This window comes from Ipomoea triloba, chromosome 1 (assembly GCF_003576645.1).
Source record: "Ipomoea triloba cultivar NCNSP0323 chromosome 1, ASM357664v1".
Taxonomy (NCBI): Eukaryota; Viridiplantae; Streptophyta; class Magnoliopsida; order Solanales; family Convolvulaceae; genus Ipomoea; species Ipomoea triloba.
The window spans coordinates 5,822,308-5,831,635 of NC_044916.1; positions in this window are offsets into that span (position 1 = coordinate 5,822,308).

A 9,328-nucleotide genomic window follows, 5' to 3' on the forward strand; every position below is an offset into this window, starting at 1 on the left:
CCGGAGCTCTTGTTTTAAATTCTCTACGTAGACATAATTTTATTATTTGCAATAAATTTCGGGAAATTTTTTTTTTGTGATTCTTGTTCACTTGGGAAACAAGTTAAATTACCTTTTTATGACTCATTATCTATGACTTCTTTTCCTTTTGATATTGTGCACAGTGACCTGTGGTCGTCACCTACCCTAAGTTCGGGTGGGCACCGTTATTATGTTTTATTCCTTGATGATTTTACAAATTTTCTATGGACATTTCCAATTGCTAACAAATCTCAGGTATATTCAACTTTTCTCTCTTTTCGTACTTATATCAAAACCCAATTTGAAAAAGAAATAAAATGTTTTCAATGTGATAATGGGGGAGAATATAATAATAGGTCCTTTCATAAGTTTTGTGAGTTGAATGGTATGCGTTTTCGCTTTTCTTGTCCTCATACATCTTCTCAAAATGGAAAGGCTGAAAGAAAAATTCAGACAATTAATAATATTACCCGAACCCTTCTTGCTCATGCCTCCCTACCTCCTTCATTTTGGCACCATGCACTACAAATGGCCACATATTTACTCAACATACTCCCCAACAAAAAGCTTGCTTATCAAACACCCACAAAAATTCTTTATCAAAAAGATCCCTCTTATTCTCATCTTCGGATCTTTGGATGTTTATGCTACCCATTACTTCCCCCCACTTCACGTCACAAATTGCAAGCCAGATCATCTCCTTGCGTTTTTTTGGGATATCCGGCAAGTCATAGAGGTTATAAATGTTACGACTTATCAAGTCGAAAAATAATCATTTCAAGGCATGTAAATTTTGATGAATATACTTTTCCGTTTTCCAAATTACATGCTACAAATTTCTCTACTTATGAGTTTTTGGACGCAAGCTTATATTTTTAACAAATACTTATCTCACGGCTCAATTCCTACTCTTGGAGCCCAACAACAAAGTATATCACCTCTTCTTTCTCCCATTCAATCTCAGCAAAGTCCGGCATATTCTCCCTCTCATGAGATGACCCCCCAACAATACACTTCACCTATATCTGCAACGCCAATAGAAAATAAATCAACGCAGTCCAATCTTTCTCCTCGGACCACTGCCTTGCCTCAACCTACACCTTCAACATCTCTAAACTCTCAGCCCACGCCACCAACACTAACCACCCAAGAATCTACCCAAATAAATCCACCTCATTCTCCTCAAATGACCACAAGAGCACAACATGGAATTTTTAAACCTAGAAAACTCTTTAATCTTCATACTACTGCTACAACCTCCATATCTCCTCTACCTGCAAACCCAATACATGCTCTAAATGATCACAATTGGAAAATGGCTATGAAGGATGAATACGATGCTTTAATTAAAAATAAAACATGGGAGTTAGTGCCACGTCCATCCAATGCTAATATTATTCGAAGTTTGTGGATTTTCAGGCATAAAAAGAACTCTGATGGTTCATTTGAGCGCCACAAAGCCCGCCTTGTAGGAAATGGTGCATCACAACAAACTGGCATAGATTGCGGCGAAACGTTCAGTCCGGTGGTTAAACCGGCAACCATTCGTGCTGTACTAAGTATTGCACAATCTAAATCATGGTGTCTGCATTAGCTGGATGTCAAAAATGCTTTTTTACATGGGAACCTCGACGAAACTGTCTACATGTACCAACCCCCTGGCTTTCGTGATCCTCAACACCCGGATTATGTGTGCCTGCTGAAAAAATCTCTATATGGACTCAAACAAGCACCTCGCGCTTGGTACCAACGCTTTACAGATTATGTAGCTACAATGGGGTTCTGTCACAGCATTTCAGATCACTCTTTATTTGTATACCGTCAAGGCACAGATACAGCATATATCCTTCTCTATGTGGATGATATCATCCTCACAGCCTCTTCAGATAGTCTTCGAAAATCCATTATGTCCAAGCTGGGTTCAGAATTTGCTATGAAGGACTTAGGTCCTCTAAGCTATTTTTTAGGCATATCCGTCACCAGACATTCAGGAGGTCTTTTTCTTTCTCAAAAGAAATATGCAGAGGAAATAATTGAGCGAGCTTCCATGTCTTCTTGTAAACGATCTCCTACACCAGTAGACACGAAAGCAAAGCTCAGCATCTCTTCAGGTAATCCCTATCATGACCCAACTGAATATCGTAGTCTCGCTGGTGCCCTACAATATTTAACTTTTACAAGACCAGACATTTCTTATGCCGTTCAACAAGTTTGCCTATTTATGCACGACCCAAAAACCCAACACATGATGGCATTGAAAAGAATAATTCGCTACATACAAGGTACTCTTGAATTCGGTCTTCATATTTACCCATCTTCAATTAGCAAGCTCGTATCATTCACCGACGCAGATTGGGGCGGATGTCCGGATACTAGAAGATCTACTTCTGGCTATTGTGTATATCTTGGGGATAACTTGATATCATGGTCTGCAAAAAGACAACCTACTTTATCCCGATCAAGTGCTGAGGCAGAATACTGCGGAGTGGCTAATGTTGTCTCTGAATCTTGTTGGATCTGAAACTTACTTTTGGAGCTTCATTGCCCAGTTACAAAATCAACCTTGGTTTATTGTGACAATATTAGTGCGATTTATCTTTCCGGCAATCCGGTTCAACATCAACGCACAAAACATATTGAAATGGATATACATTTTGTTCGTGAAAAAGTCGCTCGAGGTCAAGTACGTGTCTTACACATTCCTTCACGCTATCAAATTGCCGATATTTTCACTAAAGGGCTTCCACAACAACTCTTTGATGACTTTCGAGATAGTCTCAACGTGCATAAACCTCCCGCTTAGACTACGGGGGTGTATTAGAGTATAGAAAATATTATTAGTATATAGGAATTAGATAAATATGTAAACAATATTAGTCTTAGAATATTGTAGATTATTACCTTATTTTAGGCATATGACTGTTGCCCAATATTGTATATATATGAGCCTAAAGGCATATCAATGACACAGGGAAAAATCAATATTTCAAATCAATATTTCTTATATAATTAACCTACAATTACCATAATCCTAATATATCACAGCGCAGCCGTCAGATGACCTCAATCCAAGGGCGTATGCTAGGCCACACGACCGTACGTAATGTGCAAGCCACATTTAAATAAAATTATATATATATATATATATATATATATATATATATATATATATATATATATATATTGAATTTCATATAATATTATACATACATTTATATTATTTACATTTAAAATTCTCAAATTTCTTGTGACATCTAATACAGCAATGCTTTGCACCCGAAAGACGATATTGTTGAAGAGGTAGAACAAACTATTTGAGTATGCATTGAGAAGACAAATTATAACTATTATCATGCATTAATTGCATTAAACCAAATATGTTTAATTACAACTTTTTCAAGTTCAGAGTCCTAATTAGTTTTTCTTATAAAATTCCAAAGTCTATTTGAGTATTTGACCATCTTTCCAAAAATATATAATTATTTTTGTTAGAATAAAAACTTTTTTTTGGTGTAAATCACAAGGAGTTCGGGGTCAATGTCCATCCGTCTTACAGTTTCAGTCCACCCGACTAATCCCGGTTCGCTGCTAGTCCCCGTCACTTGTGGCAGTCTATGCTCTCCGCTAGTCATCAAGTCGTTAACTAGAGAGATGTTTGTGGTCAGTGTTTATCTGAAGACACTACAAATTAAATTAAATGAATAATTTTCAAAAGAATTTATAGAAGCTGAACAGATCGGTAGCTATTATAACTCAGGTAAGAGGTAGGTAGGTAGAATGCATTTAGTTTCATGTGTAATTTAGGGTGCAGTGCTTCCAATTTGATTTCATATGGCAGATAGATATGGCCTCTGCAGCTTTACTCCTCCATCTCTATAGGAAATGAAAAATTTCAGAGTGGATCGAAATTAAATGATGACCAAAATCTTAGGGAGATTCATCCTACAGTGCCTCCGTCATAACTATGCTTCAGTCCTGTACGTTAGACTCCTCCCCCTCTTCTAAATGAATGCTTAATTATCATGTTCTATCATCCACCTAAATCTTAGTGTGCATAAACACAAAACTGCATTTACATCATATTAATAAGGGAAACTGCTCTAAAGGGCAATTTAGTAAGGCACAACAGATTCCCAAATGAATTTAATAGACCCGTTGAGTAGTACTATTGGACCAACGAGTTTGTTTAACTGGTCTATTAAATCTGTTGATTATTCCTATGATCCACTCAATACTAAAAAAAATACTTTTAATGTCGGTTATTTTCCAAGTAGTTCTCGTCGATGTATTAAATAAATGATACGACATTAATTTTAGAGAAACCGACGCCGTATGTTATTTAAAAAAAATTAAGATACGAATCAACGTCGTATCCCGTTTTAAAAATTTTTTAATATAGAGATAAATGTCAGTTTTTGCAAAAAAATCAAAGTCATATCTCTTTAAAAACAATAAATAGCAAAAACTTACATCGTATCTCTTTTAAAAACTAAATAGAGATACGAGCTGAGGTTATTGTGAGAACATTCCTAGTACAAACTCAAAGTCTTATCGATTTACTTTGGAATTGCGTAGGATGCAAGAGGAGCAAGTATCAATTGACACCTTAATTAAAATTTTGTTTGAAATGATAATTCTACCAATTCATCCTACAAAATTTATTATAAAGGAAACTAACAGAATTTTTGTGCAAATTAAATGATTGAGAAAGACCATGCCTTGGAAGTTGGAATGGAACTTATAATTCATTTATTGCCATAGGTTTACCAACAGAGCTCATGTCATATCTCTCAGTCATTCTAAATTTATGCTAGGCAACCCATGTTTCTCTTCTTTTTTTTTTAATCAAAAGGAGGGGGGAAACCCCGACTAGCTAGCTAACTATACTAACAATCCGTTGTCGAGGCACACCCATGGAGTCATCAACAAGCAACTCAAGAATCCCAGTCTCCCGTTGAGACAGCATACTGAGACCTCGGCTTCCAGCAAGAGCTTTTTTAGCCAACCAGTCGGCCACATTGTTCTGCTCCCGATGAATATGTATAACCCGCACTACCCAATCTCTACCGATCCACCGTTTGCATTCACTTATAATATTAGCCACGTTCCCAATTGGAAGATTATTCCTTTCTCTAGTTGTAATCCAATCCACCACCTTCTTTGCATCACTTTCAATAATCACTTTCCTGTAACCATGATCCCATGTGAGCTTGAGCCCTTTGAGAATACCCCAGGCCTCTGCTTCCATGATCGATCCTTCCCCAAGGTTGCAACTAAAACCCCAGATCCAGTCCCCGTTGCTATCACGCAGCACACCCCCACATCCTATCTTTCTCGATTGCGCATCTCTGCTGCCATTAGTGTTAAGTTTGTACCAGCCATCCATCGGCTTAATCCAACGAAGAAAACTCCTCATGCTTTTGCCAGCAACGTTACCTGGTTTCTTCCTATTCTGGAAAGCCTCTTTTACTTCTGCAACTTGCAATTTAATCCAATTCCCCTTATTAGGAACACTACTAGCCAATCCTTTGAAGATCTCTTCGTTTCTCCACTTCCAAATCCACCACCAGATGGCTACAACAAACAACGTCGGACCATTCTCCACTTCCATGCAAATTCCTTTACCCGCAATGCTTCTATCTAGCCAGGTAGTGAAGTCCAGGCTCCATTCCTTATCAATAACATGTTTGGGGATTAAACTACTCCAAACTTCTAGGGCTCTGGGGCACTTCCTAAAAATATGGTCGATCGTCTCAGTGGAATTGCGGCAGTGGTGGCAATGGTCGTGAAGGACAAATCCTCTACGACGCCGTTCAAGATTTGTCATGATACGCCCATGTCGAACCAGCCACAGGAACGCACACATTTTGTTCGGCACTTGTAACTTCCAAATTCTCTCCCAAGTTTGATCCACATTCGAATCTGCAAAACCATTCAACATATTATACGCAGAAGAAACCGAAAACTTACCACTACTTTCAGGTGCCCAAAGCAGCTCATCATGCACATCTTTCTCTGTCGACAAAGTAAACGCCATAAGTCTGTCGAGTACAACGTCCGGAAGAATGCCTTGAAAGAGATATTCATCCCACCCTTTCTCCTCGTTCCAGTAATCCTGTACCCTTGCTTCACGTTCTTCCACTGGAATATCCACAAGTGCCAACCACTCCAAGTTCTCTTCCATTAACCAAGGTTCAGTCCAGAATAGGGTAGTGTCACCACTTCTAACTCTCTTCCGAGCTCCTTCCTTGATGATGTTTTTTGCCTTGACAATACCCTTCCATGCATTAGAAGCCCTGTCTCTATGGTCAATCACTTCCATATCCCATTTCCCGTTCATGTACTTGTTGTTTAAGACCTGTGCCCAGAGTGAAGATTTCTCGTTTAATAATCGCCAACCCAATTTCACCATAAATGCAATATTCATCTCTCTCGCCTTCCTAATGCCCAGGCCGCCTGCTTCCTTAGGTTGTGTCACAGTTTCCCAGTTAACCAAGTTGCAGGAACGCTTCTCTTGTGACCCCCTCCAAATGAATTGTCTTAATTTGAATCATGTTAATCCTAACCTTTAACCTGGAGGGTGTAGTTGAGTGGAAGTGACTCATTCATCCTTAACCAAAGGTCAAGGGTTCGATCTTTGACTTTGGGTATGGAGCAGTCTTAGGTGGAGACCCTGGGTTACACCCAAAAAAAATCCCGACCTTGACCTCGACCTCTACAATGTTCTTATAGTTTTACAGTAAGCAATAACTCAAACTGTTTACTATGACCCCACTTTCTTGGTAATATATATTGTTTACTGTTTACTATGACCCCACTTTCTTGGTAATATATATTGTTTTTCTTTGTTTTTCTTTTGAGGTTTAGTTTTTTTTTTTTTTTTTTTTTNATCGTATCTCTTTTAAAAACTAAATAGAGATACGAGCTGAGGTTATTGTGAGAACATTCCTAGTACAAACTCAAAGTCTTATCGATTTACTTTGGAATTGCGTAGGATGCAAGAGGAGCAAGTATCAATTGACACCTTAATTAAAATTTTGTTTGAAATGATAATTCTACCAATTCATCCTACAAAATTTATTATAAAGGAAACTAACAGAATTTTTGTGCAAATTAAATGATTGAGAAAGACCATGCCTTGGAAGTTGGAATGGAACTTATAATTCATTTATTGCCATAGGTTTACCAACAGAGCTCATGTCATATCTCTCAGTCATTCTAAATTTATGCTAGGCAACCCATGTTTCTCTTCTTTTTTTTTTAATCAAAAGGAGGGGGGAAACCCCGACTAGCTAGCTAACTATACTAACAATCCGTTGTCGAGGCACACCCATGGAGTCATCAACAAGCAACTCAAGAATCCCAGTCTCCCGTTGAGACAGCATACTGAGACCTCGGCTTCCAGCAAGAGCTTTTTTAGCCAACCAGTCGGCCACATTGTTCTGCTCCCGATGAATATGTATAACCCGCACTACCCAATCTCTACCGATCCACCGTTTGCATTCACTTATAATATTAGCCACGTTCCCAATTGGAAGATTATTCCTTTCTCTAGTTGTAATCCAATCCACCACCTTCTTTGCATCACTTTCAATAATCACTTTCCTGTAACCATGATCCCATGTGAGCTTGAGCCCTTTGAGAATACCCCAGGCCTCTGCTTCCATGATCGATCCTTCCCCAAGGTTGCAACTAAAACCCCAGATCCAGTCCCCGTTGCTATCACGCAGCACACCCCCACATCCTATCTTTCTCGATTGCGCATCTCTGCTGCCATTAGTGTTAAGTTTGTACCAGCCATCCATCGGCTTAATCCAACGAAGAAAACTCCTCATGCTTTTGCCAGCAACGTTACCTGGTTTCTTCCTATTCTGGAAAGCCTCTTTTACTTCTGCAACTTGCAATTTAATCCAATTCCCCTTATTAGGAACACTACTAGCCAATCCTTTGAAGATCTCTTCGTTTCTCCACTTCCAAATCCACCACCAGATGGCTACAACAAACAACGTCGGACCATTCTCCACTTCCATGCAAATTCCTTTACCCGCAATGCTTCTATCTAGCCAGGTAGTGAAGTCCAGGCTCCATTCCTTATCAATAACATGTTTGGGGATTAAACTACTCCAAACTTCTAGGGCTCTGGGGCACTTCCTAAAAATATGGTCGATCGTCTCAGTGGAATTGCGGCAGTGGTGGCAATGGTCGTGAAGGACAAATCCTCTACGACGCCGTTCAAGATTTGTCATGATACGCCCATGTCGAACCAGCCACAGGAACGCACACATTTTGTTCGGCACTTGTAACTTCCAAATTCTCTCCCAAGTTTGATCCACATTCGAATCTGCAAAACCATTCAACATATTATACGCAGAAGAAACCGAAAACTTACCACTACTTTCAGGTGCCCAAAGCAGCTCATCATGCACATCTTTCTCTGTCGACAAAGTAAACGCCATAAGTCTGTCGAGTACAACGTCCGGAAGAATGCCTTGAAAGAGATATTCATCCCACCCTTTCTCCTCGTTCCAGTAATCCTGTACCCTTGCTTCACGTTCTTCCACTGGAATATCCACAAGTGCCAACCACTCCAAGTTCTCTTCCATTAACCAAGGTTCAGTCCAGAATAGGGTAGTGTCACCACTTCTAACTCTCTTCCGAGCTCCTTCCTTGATGATGTTTTTTGCCTTGACAATACCCTTCCATGCATTAGAAGCCCTGTCTCTATGGTCAATCACTTCCATATCCCATTTCCCGTTCATGTACTTGTTGTTTAAGACCTGTGCCCAGAGTGAAGATTTCTCGTTTAATAATCGCCAACCCAATTTCACCATAAATGCAATATTCATCTCTCTCGCCTTCCTAATGCCCAGGCCGCCTGCTTCCTTAGGTTGTGTCACAGTTTCCCAGTTAACCAAGTTGCAGGAACGCTTCTCTTGTGACCCCCTCCAAATGAATTGTCTTAATTTGAATCATGTTAATCCTAACCTTTAACCTGGAGGGTGTAGTTGAGTGGAAGTGACTCATTCATCCTTAACCAAAGGTCAAGGGTTCGATCTTTGACTTTGGGTATGGAGCAGTCTTAGGTGGAGACCCTGGGTTACACCCAAAAAAAATCCCGACCTTGACCTCGACCTCTACAATGTTCTTATAGTTTTACAGTAAGCAATAACTCAAACTGTTTACTATGACCCCACTTTCTTGGTAATATATATTGTTTACTGTTTACTATGACCCCACTTTCTTGGTAATATATATTGTTTTTCTTTGTTTTTCTTTTGAGGTTTAGTTTTTTTTTTTTTTTTTTTTT